The following is an 8,722-nucleotide window of genomic DNA, read 5'->3' as shown; positions in this document are numbered from 1 at the left end:
CTCGCGAAAACGCCGTCCTTTCCACCGTGTCCACGAGTGGAAAAAACGTGCGATTATTCGGAGCAAAAGCTACGTTACTATTAAGGTAGACTATAATTTTTATACCTAATTCAGTTAAATACAGGACTTTGTATCGTCAAAGGGAATTATGTCTAACAGGTTTAATTTTCATTGCCCTCCCATAATTAAAAAAAAATGTTTTATTATCTCTGATTCATAAATTACTTTTTATACAATTTTTCATATTTAATATTTTAATTAAAGAAAGATTTTTTTTATTAATATCAAATTTTTATGTATTGCGGACGAATTACGGATTAATATTATTTTATTTAGTCCTATGTACTATGATGTAATAATATTATTTTTGTTGAATCGTATAACTTGTACAATTCTCCTTAACTCTGATATGTTAACGCAGATAAAGAAAAATTTTTCACTCACCGGTTCGATGCGCAGCGGCAGAGTTCAGCAAGGCAGCTGTAGTATATACTGTAACATATAAATAAAATATAAATTGTAGAGACAATTAATTTTTATTATTAAAAAAAAAAAATGTTACGCGACTTTAATTTAATTTCGAATAAACTAAACTTTTCTAAGATTTAAAATTCTTTTCCTTATTAATTATTCAATTTTTTATTTCAATTATTATCAAAAGAATAAAAATATCCGGATAAATAGCGAAAAATTATAAATTATAAGCAAATAAAAAATTATATTTACCGAAATGTTGCTCTGCCGAAACAGGATGCCTGTCCCAGGCCTCCTCCTCCTCTCAGATGAAACGTGACAAACTGGCTACAGTTCGTACTCACTAATATAACGACGAGTGCGTTTCTTCTGCGGGTCTGCAACAGAAAAGAAGAACAACAATTAGATTTCTAACAGATTAAACATATACAAAATTAAATTTTTTATTTTCTTTATTAATTATTGAACTCTATTATTTCAATATTAAAGCAACTTGAATAACAAAAAACGTTCATTTTATAGAAGTAAAAAATGATACACACCTTTTGATTGCTCCGCTGAGGCTGGATGCCTGTCCGAGGCCTGCTCCTCCTCTCAGGTCGACAGGGAACGTCCAGGATAATCGGATCTCTTTTCCGCGCACAGATCACTCGCGAAAATCGCGACCGGGTAAATTTACTATCGCGAAATTACTATTACTCTTCTTCGCGCGTTGCTTTGAGGCCTTTGCGTTTGAAAAAGACAAATAAAAAAAAAATTCCATCGCCCATTACTATTTGGTACTTCTGAGACGTCCGACGAACTGACCGCAGTTCGTTTAATAATGCCGGCGACGAGAACACTTCTTCGGATTTTATTTAAGCAAAACAAGTTTTGCTTAAATAATATCCTTGGAGTATTTTCCTGTATGGATAAAATGTTTAATTATGCACAAATAATTTATAATCTAAATAACCTAAAATATAAAACACGATTTTCGCGAACGCGTTTCTTATTATTTCTTTATTTTATTATTTTATACCGAGGGGGGATTGGATTTGTATGTATTTATTTTATTAAATTGTTTTACAATTTTATTTTATAAATCCTGCATGTGTCGCAGAATTTTCTTGAACGCTGGCGCGATAAAGAAAAAATATACCTGACTCACCAACTCGATGGCGGCGGAGTTACTCTGTAACACAAACAAAATTTAAATTAGAATAATGTTAACAATAAAGTTTAACTGCAAAAAAAAAAAAAAAAGTAAAAAACTTTATTTTTTCGTGCAAATAAAAATTAATACTCACTCAGGGGTTGCTCCGCCGATGCCGGATACCCATCCTGGGCCTCCTCCTCCTCTCAGGATGTTGAGTGTCGGTCCAGATCCTCAATAGCTTCTTTGCACTTTTATCTGAAACAAAAATGTATTTTATTTAAGTAATAGAAAGTCAAGGTTACGCTATAGAAACGCTATAGGAATGTAGAGGTAGAAAAGAACGTACTAGTAATGTTTATTCCTCGGTGTGTATGAAGAACGCACGTAGAGTATTATTGTGCAGCGAGTGAATCTGTTGAGGTGATTCACCTCTGTTCACGTGCACACAGAGTCGCATGTTATCCTAGGGCGCACCGACCTTGGCTCGGCGTTCGGCGCTCGCTCGCTCTTTACGCAGCACAGTAGTAGCAGCACGTGGCGCACAAGTATTCCTGCCGAATATTACCCCCACGATTATTCCACGCGTATCACGAGCTTTGTACTATTAAACATATCACACTCCCGTCGACGACGTCTTATTTCGACCGAACTGACCGACAATTAATTACCTTTTAGTCTTATCGACGATACATTTCCATCGACTGCGTCTCGAAAATTCCATGACCCGTAGAAACGTTATCGGCAGCATTAAAGTTAATCGTCCAGCTTGCTAGTTGTACCCTAAAAGCAAGCAGAAATATTCGATTACTCACGGATTCCGTGGTCGGCCGAGAGAAGCGATCGTAGTCGTATAGATAAGAATATAACTTACTCTGGTGGTCCGAAAGTAAGACAAATGATTCGAGGTGATCTCCGTATACGGGGGGATGAATGATCTGCATCGAGGTTGCATCTTCGTGCGTAGAATATGAGTAGAAAGTTCGAACCACGTGAAACGGATCTTGCGTAGATGCTGGCTCACCGGCGGCCAAGGGGGGAATGAAACGGGACTAGGGCGAGTCCATGCGGCGGCTCACAGCACCGACACGCTTGCGCAGTTTTCACCTGGAATTATTCGTATTTTAACGAGTTCGACCAACCACAAAAGAATTTAATACTTTATTATAAAATAAATATACGCCGAATTTAATGTTTCCCGAGTCTGTGTCTAATGCTACGTTCTCGGTATTCGTCGTTAAACGCGTGTAAATGTAGTTTTTAATTTCTTTTAATGTTCTTTAAATGCGTGAGAGTAATTTATAGAGGAACATTGACTGTAAGCTCCGATTAAATAAATGTTCTTTGATCGACAATTCAACTTTTCTGTCTCGCGAGGGGGAGTGAGCCCGCCGTGTCGGCCAAAATGGAATTATGACTCGTCGGTTTGTACGGCGGCACTCGTAGTTACGCGTCCAATCGAAAATACCGGGAACGTGGAAATTCAGAAATCGGCGTTAACGAGCGAATATTGCGTCAGGCGGCAATCAAGGAATTAGTTTCATTACGGCGTCTAAGGGCACTCCTCTGTGATCAATTCGAAAACTGACACGTTCGAACAAATACGTTCGAGTGGTTGCGCCGACTGTGTATTTCACCGAGGTTTGAAAGGAAGAGGAGAGAACGAGAGCCACGGAGGGGTAGACGCGGAGGAAGAGATCAAGTCCTGATAATTTAATTATCTCAACGCCGGACACGATAGATATAGGCAGGTCCTCGTCGCTCGTGACAACGCGAAATTAACTGGCCCCGGAATTTCCGCTATGGGCTTTCATATATGCTCAAGACATTTCGAAATTAATTTTCTTTCTCGTATATTGCTCACTGTCGTATAAATACCAACGACAAAAGTTGGGAAAACGTTTAATACAGTATGCTAAATTTCACGATCAGATTTAAATTATTCCCTCCTAAAAAAAATTCGATAAGAGCATACAAATTAAACTATCGCTTAATTAAATTAAGTATCTCCATTATTAAAAATATATAAAAATACATAAAACAAATCGTAATTTTACGACGCTACTTAGACGCACAGACGAGACATTTTACGCAGAGAAAAAAAATATTAATCCTATCTTAAAAAATTGGTGTAACGCGTAAATTGACTGTTAATTGTCACCGCTTAAAACCGACGCGGATTATTTCTTTCTCGCTTGGCTTGCTTCACGCCAAGCGAGAGTCAACATCGGTTATCAAGTCGGGGATTTGAGGTTTGATTTAATTGTAATATTTAATTAATGTGTCCAGGCAAAGACGATCTTCACGATTTTCGACATCGAGCACGACTTGGTGGAAGTACCGTCTTTGTCTGGTCATACGAATTTAATATTACAATTAAATCGAAAGAAACTAACGTATGGATAGGCGCGGGGGTCGCGGGGAGTGGTGAGAGGAACAAAGCGAGAGCGAGCGCGAGCCTACGTGCCGCGCGCTAGGTATATTCCCCCACTACTCCCACTCTCGCTCTATCCTTCTCCAGCGGTCGCGCGAGCACACACGTACTACACACTGCGCAGCAACCACGTGTGTCCGTGCCGGAAGTAATTCGGATTTTCGTTTAACGAAAACCTCGCGATACGAGATCTTTTCCTCTCCATTCTCCGTGTGTGGAGAGCACGTGTGATTCTCCGTGCGAGAAGAGCACATGCGACTACGTCTCCTTTTCTTAAAGCACGCACTACGCTGCGACCACGTGCTCGTACCGTGTCAGTCGTTCCGTACAGTATTCGGGCATGGTTTTTTGACTTTATTCTAAACGCGAGTGCCGAACATGGAACGCGCGAAAGTAATCAGTAATTTTCGCGAATTGTAAAATCGCGATCGGGGTGTTCGCGAGTGACTTGTGCGCGGAAGGATGACTCGTCACGTCCTATCTGAGAGGAGGAGCAGGCCCCGGACGGGCATCCTGCATCGGCGGAGCAACTCTTAGGTGAATATAAGTTTTTTAAAATAAAATATTAAGTAAAAACTTTTACCTTTTTTTTTTAATCAATTTTATGAACCAATTTACATGTCTACAATAATATATTTCTTTTTATGTTACAGCCACCGGCAGAATTCATCAACTCCGCTGAAGCTCATGCAGATTGGTAAGTGGCATGATTTTTATTTTTCGTTGTTCGTAATCGGAGTCTTTTAAAAAATAGCGAAGAAGAAGAGCCAAGTGCGATAGCTGAATCTATTGAATGGATATGAGAATCGAACAGAAAATATGTAGACTTCTTCGTCGTCGTCGTCGCCTTTCTATCTCGATTTATGCTTTCCATATATTATCTGCACGGCACTTCCCCTTTTACCCTTCTCTCGTAAACCGATACTCTACCTGCGCCAGGAAAATAAACACGTTGCAATGGTTGCCAAAGCCGGCATGCAATCACCTTTTGCACACCCCCTTCGTACCTTTCGACGAGCGAGTAAAGGGTTAATAAATTTTATACGGTCGAAAAGAACTGCGACATACGCGCTCGCACTCGCTTTCTCCGCATACGCAAAGTTACAACGTAGGCAAGAACGCTGTTCGTTCGTCATTAACAATATCCAGCATAAGACTTAATTAATTTCAAACTAGAATTTTTGGTCTTACTTAAACGCATACTTTTTTACGTTGCCCTTAGCCTGACTTCCCGACTTCTTAATTTAAGATATAATATACTTTTACGTAAGATTTATATTGAATAAAATTGTATTTGCATTTTGCTTTGTCGAGATGTAATACATTCTATGCTCCGCGTATTTTTTATCAAACTTTCCTCATTTATTTTATTTTATTATTATTATTTTTTTTAATTAAACTGCAATTATTAAACGCAAAAACGAGATGGGATAAAAAAGCTAAAGTGATGACACTATCGACCACGCCCGAATAATAGACTAACCGCGAAAATATGTTTACCCCGCGGGCAGCTCCCTCGCGGATTAAACTTTCTAACTTTTTTTTTTTTTTTTATTGTTTATCTGGCGCGAAGTTTGCCGGAGGGTTAGAAACCCTTCGCCAACAAGTAGTTCGTTTGTCCACTGGGACAGGAGCGTCGAGAGACTCTCCAAGTGTCTTGTACCAACCACCAGATTAGCTGTCACGTGTTTCATGATGTCACCCGGCATGAGGGAGAGAAAGAGGTTTCACGAGCCATAAATGTTTTCGCAATGATTTACATTCAAAACAATACGTTCGTTGTCGTAACGATCTCGCTCGTAAAACTTTCTATATCAATAAATTATCAGCGTTTGACTATTCGATACATCGAATAAAGTTAATTTACATGTTAAAAACATCAAGTTATCATTTAACCGCAGACTGCGAGCTGTTTTATTATTAATTTACATTATATAAAATCGTAAATCAAGTCACGTATCCAAGACCATAATAATTGTAAATTTTGAAAGAAAAATAAAAGAAAAAAAAGTTACAAGTATAAGTCAACATAAAATCAAATTGCTCGTGCTTGGATATCTCGCGACGTAAGTTCGTTGAAAAATTATATTTGTTTAAACATCCTACTGAGATTAATGGAGATCCGCGGGAATCAATTTAATTACACGAATCACCTTTTTCCTGAATAAATCCCGCGCTTTCCTGATTTCCGTGAATAATAGTAACGCGGACGAGAAAAGTCCCGGGGACGGTGATGTAATTCGCGGGCAAAAGGCTCGTGGAACTACTTGGGAATATTGGAACGCAGAAACGGACTTTTCTTCGGGACGCCCGGCAGGTTCAAAGACCGCGTCCTTCCATTTGTTACGGTCTATCCAGCGTTTTATGAGGAATTTAATATGTCCGTCCAGGGGGGGGGGAAGAGGGGGGAGGGATCCCCGCTCGAGATGGGATAATAACTGCGGGTGTCTGGGCCGCGCGGGTATACACTTACAGATATAAATTGTAAGATTGCAACAGAGCGCGACGCGGATATAATAAACGGCGCATCCGAAGGCGCGCTTGCATTTCCTTCGTCGTAAAATTTCGTCGCATCGCTTAAATCACGCGCTTTCCTCTCGCCCATAAAGATATTTCCTTCCTCTGTGCGGAATCATTCCTTCATTATCCCGGCTAATGAACGCGTCTCAATCATCGTTGCGCACGAGAGCGTCATTTAAATCAAATTATTACACCGAATAAATTTATTATTTAATTAACGTCGCAAGTAACGTAATTAGTAAAATTTATTACGTCGCGTTAATATTTAATGCGAAGCGCAAAACGATGAATGAAACGTGCTTGACTTATCTATGAGGATATCCAATGGGCCGTGACAATATAGTCGAATTGATATGATTTACTTAATCATGAAAATCCATATCATAATTATAATCAATTAAAATCAGCATTAAAATCTATTTCCAAACGTGATCCTCATATTACCGTTTCATACGATGTTATTTAATGTAATAATAAAATAAAAATAAAATGGCTATTTTAAAATATATAAGACGGACGGAAATATAAATTTAATTTCTTTCACGGAGGGAAAATGTGCAACGGACGATAGTATATTATACGTTGCGGACAATAACGACGTATAGAACGAAACAAATGAGTCAAGAAACGCGGTCATCGTGACATACGTAGCTGGAATTATTAACCTCGACATTTATCACTCGCGCCGTGTCTATTCAGCGTAAATCACAAGTGATCTATGCTCTGGCGAAATGTATTACGTAAATGTGATTATTGCGCAAGGGCGATCGGCATTGTATTTTCGAGGCGAGCGTCACGACTCGCGGAGTTCCCGTGAAATTAACCGTCAAGCGACTCGCTAACGACCCGAGCCTATCATACTTTTATCACTCGCGCGATCGGTTTCACCGTCGAATGCTCCCGGCTCCATTTGAAAAGAGATTCTCCCCGGCTATGATCCGGAATACTAGATACGCGTATAAAGCAACGCGGGGTGTCAGTTATTTTCATTAATGGCGATACGTCGCGAGTTGCAAAGAGCGAGGCGAAGGTATTCTTACATCACGATGAGAATCAAAGGAGAGCGCGCAAGGTGCGACGACCTACATTCTGCGCAGTGGCATTTTTGAAAAAGTCAAGAGAAAAAAAAAAGAAAAAAAAAGCAGAGGAGAAAGAGAACGAAAAGGAGGAAAGAAAGAGAATGAGAGAGGGCGGCCGGATCGAGGCTCGTGTATACACCGCGCTCGTTAAGCGGCGCAGCGCGATTCCTCGAGATACCGTGCCGGTCTTAAATCAAGTCCCTCTGCCGCCCGACTGCTGACTGACTTTGAGCCGAGTCCACGGACTCGTACACACGTAAAACAAAAGAATGGTTTAACGTTTGCCGGGCCGAACCGTCGCGGCACCGGACGGCGCGCGGTATTCGCATTCAAATGAGCTATTGCCCATTGGAAAAATAACGACGGGACCGAACAAGCAAGCGTAACCGATGTACAATGCGCCGTAGAGAAATGAGATACCGGTTTGACGATCGCGGGGCAGAACGGTCTGCGCGAGTTCCGCATAACGTTATCGCGATCGAGGCCGCGTGGAAATGTACGGAAAAGTATTTTTTGTAAAAGGAAAATTTATATTGCACAAACCTTGGACGGAAATCGCGCAGCTGGACGGAGCGAGAGGATAACAGAGTCGAAAACGTTCCTCGGCGATCTATTCGCTATTATTCCGAACGATCCGCGGCGTTCCATTTAATTTAATCCGCGCAATCGTCGGCGCTCACGAGTTGGCTAGGATGGGTAAAAAGGGTGGTTGAATGGACGATTCGCGCCGCTCTGCGCCATGTACAGAGAACCCGGGACAGAGTGGTAGTCGATGGCGCGGCGGAATTGGCCGGTGCTCATCTCCGCCTGGAAGCCAACGCGCCTCCGAATATGATTAGCATATGCATGAGCCGACCGACCGACCACCGGCCAACCAACCCCCTTCCGCGAGCGAGACTGACCGCGCGCGTATCAGCGTCAGCGTTCTCCAGTCACCATCCCTCATCGTCAGTATGTGAACACAGGGCCGCCCTTGCGCGCTCAAGGAACCCTTAATCAAAGTTGGTCTCTTTGTGAACCCCCAGATTAACCCTAACGTCGGCCAAAGAGAAGCAAGCACTTTGCATGATAAGGCGGGGA

General features: G+C 41.2%; 1 long non-coding RNA gene across 1 annotated transcript; it reads right to left on the bottom strand.

The window, feature by feature from the left end:
• Positions 1-1,313: 1,313 nt before the first annotated feature.
• On the bottom strand, positions 1,314-2,704 carry LOC139101235 (uncharacterized). Its single transcript, XR_011545526.1, has 5 exons — positions 2,484-2,704; positions 2,281-2,392; positions 1,959-2,163; positions 1,764-1,867; positions 1,314-1,648 (listed from the first exon to the last, which is right to left on the bottom strand). It is a non-coding gene; the product is annotated as an uncharacterized lncRNA (long non-coding RNA).
• Positions 2,705-8,722: the final 6,018 nt, after the last annotated feature.

This window comes from Cardiocondyla obscurior, linkage group LG03 (assembly GCF_019399895.1).
Source record: "Cardiocondyla obscurior isolate alpha-2009 linkage group LG03, Cobs3.1, whole genome shotgun sequence".
Lineage (NCBI taxonomy): Eukaryota > Metazoa > Arthropoda > Insecta > Hymenoptera > Formicidae > Cardiocondyla > Cardiocondyla obscurior.
The sequence above is the reverse complement of the archived record's forward strand: the minus strand, read 5'-3'. Positions and strand labels throughout refer to the sequence as shown.